This window comes from Anolis carolinensis, chromosome 5 (genome assembly GCF_035594765.1).
Source record: "Anolis carolinensis isolate JA03-04 chromosome 5, rAnoCar3.1.pri, whole genome shotgun sequence".
NCBI lineage: Eukaryota > Metazoa > Chordata > Lepidosauria > Squamata > Dactyloidae > Anolis > Anolis carolinensis.
Genome location: NC_085845.1, coordinates 31,583,622 through 31,591,406, shown reverse-complemented (window position 1 = coordinate 31,591,406; position 7,785 = coordinate 31,583,622).

Genomic DNA, 7,785 nt, shown 5'->3' with positions numbered 1-7,785 from the left:
ACACTACAAAACTATAGAGCTATTTCACTTTAACTACCACAATTCCTTCCTATGAAATTCCAGGGGTTGGATTTTATTCATTTCTTGCATTTGTATGCTGCCTTTATCCCAGAACAGGACACAAAGCAGCTTCCAAAATAATTACAGAGATTACCATAAATATTTAAAACACAAAGAAGTATAACCACATTTTCAAAAAGGAAATGCAAGTTTATCAGAATAAAATAGCCCCATAAAAAGCTTTCCTGCTCTCATGCTGAAAGCTTCCTATAGCAGAAGCACCATTGACTGCCAATAAATAAAAAAGCTAGAAGAGTCTTGCAGAGATTGGGAGCCTTCATTGAAAAAGCTGTCTCTCCAAGGAAGAGCAACTGAGAAACTAGAGCTCTTTGGCAGATAGTCTTAAATAAATACCCCACCTCAGGCGGACTTTACCATACCCCCAGGTGAAGATGGCGATGCACTAGCAGCGCCTGACTTTGCTCCTGGAAATAGCTGCTTTCCCTCAAACTCTCCAAGATTTATAACCCAAAATGACAGCCAAGGGAAATAAAAGATCCCAGACCAGCCCCAGCAATGGAACAGGGTCCCATAAATCACCAAAGGTGCAGAAACAGATGAGAATGGATGCTTACCTTCCGAACTTCTCATACAACAACAGGAACGGTGAATAAAGGAGCACCAACAACACCTTCAATAAACTCACTTAATGAGTGTTCCCCCCTGTCTGACCGGGAGTCTAGCCCAGGACAAATGCCAGAGGGTGATGGACATAATGATTATCTGAGCTCCCCGGGGTGCAGCCCTTCCCTAGACCATCCTATGAAGAAATATCAGGAGACTAGTTGCTGTGGCTAGGACTTACTTTTTCTTTTCTTTTTGTTGTATGAACGTAGAGGCATGGATGAGAGGTTGTGCTGTCAATTTTCGAGGTTGTGGGGCGTTTAGTTTAGTTGTTTTGTCCGGTGCCGTGATTCCATTACCCTTTTATATATATAGATATGTTTGTTGTCAGTGGAATCAATGATGCTGATTTTGAACAAACTGGGTCAAATTTCACACCAAATCCAAAGGCTAATTGAGTTGCATCCCCCACAGTGTTGCCACTGGGAGTTGATAGTGCAGAGAAGCCCAGGCGTTCACACATGGACACTCCTCCTCCAACCACACCAGTTGTAAATCACTGTCTTAAACCAACAGCTGAACCTAACGCTTTTCTCACTCTACAAAAAACCCAGATAGTGTTGCAGCTCAGTCAAAAGGCTTTGGGCTGGAGCCATAAACAACAAATTGTAAAATCACTGGCTTTCTTGCTCAGAACCCAGCCCAAACTTATCGACTTAAAAGATCACAATTTCCTTCCAACACAGAATGGTGTAAAACAAATCCTACTTACCTTCCATTCCCTTGAAATGCCAGACTGCCTAGCTCAAATTAAGGACATCTTACGGAGCAGGCACAGTATAACTATCAGCAGGGTATTTAAGGATTTGACAGTCTATAACCTCATTCTTCAAACTACATCAGATACACAAGGGCAAAGAAGAAATCCAACACAGACAACACAGATAACACAACTCCAAGACAGGAATTGTCAGCCTGCAGTTGCTTCCATTGATCTGGAACTCTAATCCGACCCTAATACAGATTCTTTCATGACTCCTCCCTCCAAGACTATTATATTAAAAAAACCCAATAATGATAGAGATCCATCTGTGATTCCAATAATGACTCAAGTAACAGAAAAGCAGAACATAGTGTTGTGACTGCGCCTTCGGGGATTATGGATGATGGTGGTGGGATTAGAAGAGGAAGGAAAAACCCTCGCGAGGAGGGCTCATTGGAGGAGTTGCACAGGAAACGGATTAGAGAGCTCAATGGGGAATCTTCTGAGGAAGATTCAGATGGGGAGTTTGAGGAAGAAATGGATGCTGGTGAACAGGTGGTGGCTGGGGAAGTGGGCACTGAATGGGCACAGCCACCGGAGATGTCTGGGGAATTGGGGCCTATGGATACTACTGAACCTGGGGTATCTTCAGGAGCAGATCACACTTGGGCTGCTTGGAGAAGGGAGGATGGTTCTTTAAGTGTGCATGGGGGTGAGTATGGGCAGGATGATTGGAACTCCGACGAGCAATTAGGCACGCCTGATCCACGAGCTCTAGCTGTGTGGAGTTCTGATTCTGAGTAAGATCTGGGACACCTGTTGTTTGGGTGTGAGTGTTTGGTCACCCAAGAGGAAGGGGAATAAATTGGGAATGTTTGGTCACTTCACTTTGCGTGTGGCAAGGTGTTGCTGAAGCGCCATTGGGATTTCTGTTCATTCAAGAAGACTGGACTGGGACTTTGCTTCTGATCTGCTGTTACCATCATTGCCTTGGCTCTTTGTGCCATTTCGTGGACCTGGTTTTGATGACTGCACCCTTTTAGATCCTGGACTATAACTCGACCTTGCTTCTGTCTTCGCCCTTTGATGGATGACTACTCACGGCTCTTGACCACTGGCTTGCCCTCCTGACCCTGCTGCTGTTTCCTGCCCTGACCCTGGATCACCCTGACGACGCCTCTTCGCCTTTCCTTTGGAGCTCCTGGCATTATCTGCATCGTAGAAGCAGTTTGCTGCAGTTCTAGTTTATTTGTTCTCAGACCAGTTTGGTGATTCTTTTTGGAACTGCCCCTTTAATTCCACAGAGCCGGCTGGCTGCAACAGTAAGGGCTTGGACCCAAAGTGACTTTTGCACCGGCTCTAAGTTTGTTTTTCCCTGGCTTTATTTTCCTGTTCTGGATTTAAGCTACTATTGTAGCTCTTGGAAGGTTTTTGGAAGGTTCCAAGTCCTTGTTTGTTTTCTCTATTTTTATAAGCCAACTCAATTTGTTTTTGAAGCTGAATTGAAGCATCTTTTTAGTTTTATCTAAATACTTGCATAGATAATCCAGTTGGCTTGCTAAAACATACTTTTGTTATTTATTTTTGTTTGGACTGCTTTTTAAACACTGATAGTTAAGTGTTTAAAGCTATCTTCTGTGTTTATGTTTACCTTTTGGCCTATCTCCTGAATAAACTCTGTTTTGTTTGTTAATTGGCGTCTGACTCTTGACACATAGTCACTTCTACAGGTGCCACTTTAAACATTCCGCATACTATGGACTCCCCTCAATTGCAGCTGGAGCTTGCCCTTAAATCGGACATATGTGAGGACTCACAGACAGTAAATGCATTTGGCTCTCTACTCACCAATGATCCACATTTTATTACTCACGTGGCACTGATCCATCCACCCCCTTGAACAGAAGGATAAGTTTCTTCCCTACCAGACAAGGATCCGGACCTGATGCAGAAGGATTGTGACCGAGCCATAGAGCCCTTGGGCCAATGACAGCTACAGAGCCAGCACGGGGTCAGCCTATAAGTGTCTATTTGCCCCCAATGAGGAAGAAAGCCCAAACTAGAGCTCTATGGTCAAAATTGGAAAATTACGCTGCAGACCTTATGATGGAGAACCCAAACTTCTCTGTAATTATGGGAGGGGACCTCAATGCAAGAATGGGACCTGATGATGCCACACTCTTTAAATGCCACAAAAGCCTTCCTCCCACCACTGAATATGAGGTCCCACTTCTAACCAAGTGGGATTCCCAAGATCAAAAAACAAACCTTGCAGGGCTGCATTTGGCTCAATCAATGTCAAGATTGAATCTCCATGTCCTAAATGCCCAGCCAGAGAGCTCTTGGGCTCCACTGAATGCAAACCCCAGAAATTGATGGGACGCAGCCAAATAGCAATTAAAGTTGGACAATAGAGTTCTAAGTCAGTAGTGTCACATTGTCTTGGATTTTCTGAGTTTTCTGGGAGGGCACATGTTATAGTCAAGTGAAAGAAAAGTAGGTAGATTTTCTCTTTGTTGACCATGAAAGGTCATTTTAAGTTTAATTTTATTTTAATGTTTATATGTCAGGTGTTAAATTGTATTTTTGAATGTTGCAAGACACTTTAAGAGGGGAAAGTGGTATATAATAATAATGTTGACACCATCTGGAGGGAAGAGCCTTGCTCTGTTCAGATGCTGGCTTCAAAGGTTTGATTCAAGCATGTCACCTGGAAGCTTTTTGATCTAAGCAGCAGGACAAAATTGCTATCAAGCCATTTTAAAGTGAACAACAAACTCAAAGCATCTCTCAGAGTTGATATTTTCATCCTGAACTAAAAGATATCATTCAGTCAGTTCATTGAGAACACAATTGAAATATTCAAAATTGGGACCTATCAGTATTTTTTTAAGAAAATCTATTTCTCTTTTAATAGGTTTCTGGGCCACAATTAATCTTCCATATCAATACTGAGAACTACTCTACTAAAGAAGAGTACACATATAAAAATGTTCAATTGAAAACTGACCTTTCCATCAACTGAGGCCATATTTATGAAAAAATAAATGCTCTTGTGTAGCCTTTAAAACATAAATATTTTATTTCTAAGTAATAAAGAATACTTGATATCACTAGGTTAAAATAATTTTGTGATGGAAACTCCAGATGACCGAAGGACCTTCAACCAGTGGAATAAAATTACGTTTGACTAAAGGATTTGACTACAGTATTTGCTGGATACATAAGAGAACTAGTACTGAAGAGAACACTTAATGCACCACTGAAACAATTCTGTTCCTTTAGAAACAGCATAATCCATGCTCACCTGACATGCCACATCTTGATTTAAGTGGGCAGATCTAATTGTTACAGTCCATAGAGAATCAGAATGACCCAGTGATCCATGGTGCTGTGGATAGGTCTGATAGCCAGGGTGGGGAGGTGCTGTTTGAAGAGCCAGTGTTTGAAATGGAGCACCAGTGCACAGCAGCTTCCTCAGTTTAGCTTGGAAGAAGAGCCTATGGAGGAACCTACCAATTTTCAGCCTGCAGACCAAGTTCATCTGAGCAGGTGGAAGAAGGATTAAGTGTTCCACCTCTTTGAGATATGTTAAGGGAGAAGATTCAACTTCACAGGTCCTCCAGGTTAGTAGAGAAATGAGCTATCAATAGTCAACACCTAAGAAGGTTGGTTGCATGCTGCAAGTCGCTTCTGGTTGTGAAAGAATCTGCTGTCTATTGATGCCTAGTGTGGAACACATCTCACCACATTAAAACAGTGGATATGGTTCTTAATGAGACATGCCGTATTATCACAGGATGTCTACGCCCCACACCACTGGAGAAATTATACTGTTTAGCCGGTATTGCACCACCTGACATCCGCCAGGAAGTAGCAGTCAACAATGAAAGGGCCAAGGCAGTGACATCTCCTGTTTGGACATCAGCCAGCACACCAGTGCCTTAAATCAAGAAATAGTTTTCTAGGATCTACAGCAATACTCACAGGAACACCTTAGCAAGTGAGAGTCCAAAAGTGGCAGGCTAAAATTGGAACCTCAAGCCATGGCTGATACCGAATGAGAGATTCCCTCCTGGGCACATAGAAGACTGCGTGATTTGGAACTGCTGACCTAAAGACCTGAAAGTCGGTGGTTCAAATCCGTGAGAGAGAGTGAGTTCCCATCTGTCAGCCCCAGCTTCCCATGCAAGGACATGAGAGAAGCCTCCCACAGGATGGTAACACATCCGGGTGTCCCTTGGCAAGGTCTTTGTAGATGGCTGGTTCTCTCACACCAGAAGCAACTTGCCTCAATTCGCGTCTGACATGATAAAAAAATCATTTTAGTCACCCTCCTCTGGACATGTTCCAACTTGTCAATACATTATTCATAGTAGGGTTTCCTTTACCTTCCTCTGAGGCTGAAAGAGCGTGACTTGCCTTAAGAACACCCAGCAATTGGCAACTCATTTTAAAAAGAAAGCATAGTAATAATAATAAGTACATAACACAACACAAACATATAAATTTACAAATTTACAAATAAATTTACAAATTCACCATCACCATTAAGTGATACAATTGTACAAACATAGGAAGTGATATATTTGCTGTTGAAATGTGAGAGGTAAGTGACCATAGCCATCATAACAACGGAAGTGTAGCTTGTAACAAAAGCCATCTTTATCAGGAGGGAAGGCTGCCCCAATAGCTCTCAAATAGCTCAGGAGCCAGCAAAGCAGCTTACTCTCCTGACAGAGATGGCAATAATAAGTCTGAGATTGCACATAGCAAAAATATCCAGTTAAATGAGGCAGCGTGATGGAATTAATTTGACTGTGTGCGTTTATATAAATTATTGCAGCTTACACCTTGGGAAGACATTGCTTATTGGACTAAATTCTTTACTTCCTGTGGAGTGAAAACAATTACCATCTACTTCGACATGTATTGTGCAAAAATGAAAGTTCAATATTTTTTACAGTAAAATGTGCTTTGGGAAATTATGGAATCCTAATTAGATTTCTTTGGATTCAGTCCTCAGGACATGGGGAAGGAATCTCAGGGTGACATTCGAATCATAGACTCAAAGTGGCTTTGGTGACTTTTTGTGACTCTGGAGACTCCAGCTGTCTTTAAAAAATGTATAATTTAAAATGTATTTGTCCACTGGGTGACAGTATTTCCCAGACAAGTAATTTTTTATTTATTTATTTATTTATTTATTTATTTTACTGCTGTTGTACATATGGTCACTAGATGGTAGCATTTCACCAGCTTAAATACCCTTAGTTCATAAAGAATTCTTCAACAGTTTGGTTTATGCCTCATCTAATCTTTTGAATTGCAGCTTTTCCATGGCAACAAAAAAAGCTGTTTTTCTTTCCATCGTTCATTTAAGTGAAATGAAACTGATTCCCCCCTTTGATCTTTAAGTAAAAAAATCATAAACCAACATATTTAAACTTTTTAAAGTTTATAGTATGTTCCTCTTCCCACCCATCTAGTTGCCCCCATCCTAATTTACCTTTAGTAGAGACCACATACAGCTATTTATTTATTTGTTCTTTCCCGGTATTTAGGTTGGGTTTCCTCACATTGCCACAGACCTAGAAATATGATGTACAAGACAGAATTTTTGGAGTACTTTTATCAGTTAAACCACATGGTAAAGAAAGACCATCTGGCTGGATAATAAAAGGCCACCCAGTGGACAAATAAATTTTAACTTATACCTTTTTTTTTATTCCTTCAAAAAACTTTCCACCTTGACCACATCCTTTTTGAATTGTTTTCCTCCAAACTGGACACAGTCTTATTCCAGGTTAGGTTTGACCAAAGCAGAATAGGGTACTCCTTTTGATGCAACCTAGAATCCCATTGTCTTTTTTGGCTGATGCATCACACTATTGACTCAAGTTCAGCTGCTTGTCTACTTTCACATAGACTACTGCCAAACCAGATGTCACCCATCCTATATCAGTGCATTTCATATTTATTGCCTTGGTTTAGTATTGTGCGTTTTTCCCTGTTGAAATTCTCTGTGTCGGTTTTGGCCCAGCTCTCTAATCTGTTAATGTCCTTTTGGATTCTGATCTTATCTTCTAGGGTATTATCTATCCCTCCCAATTTAGTGTCATCTACAAATTTGATAAATGTGCCTTCTTTTCTGTCATCCAGGTCATTGATAAAGATGTTGAATAGCTCTGGCCACAAGAGTGAGTTTTACCTCACTAGTTGCTTCTTTCCAGGATGAAGAGGAGTCATTGGTAAGCATCTTTAAATTTGGCCAGTCAACAAATTCCCAAGCCACCTAATAGTAGCAATAACATTATCTAACTCATATCTTACAGTGTCTTTGTGAGGATATTATGGGGGACATAGGGAACAGCAACACTGTGGAATTAGATCTCCCT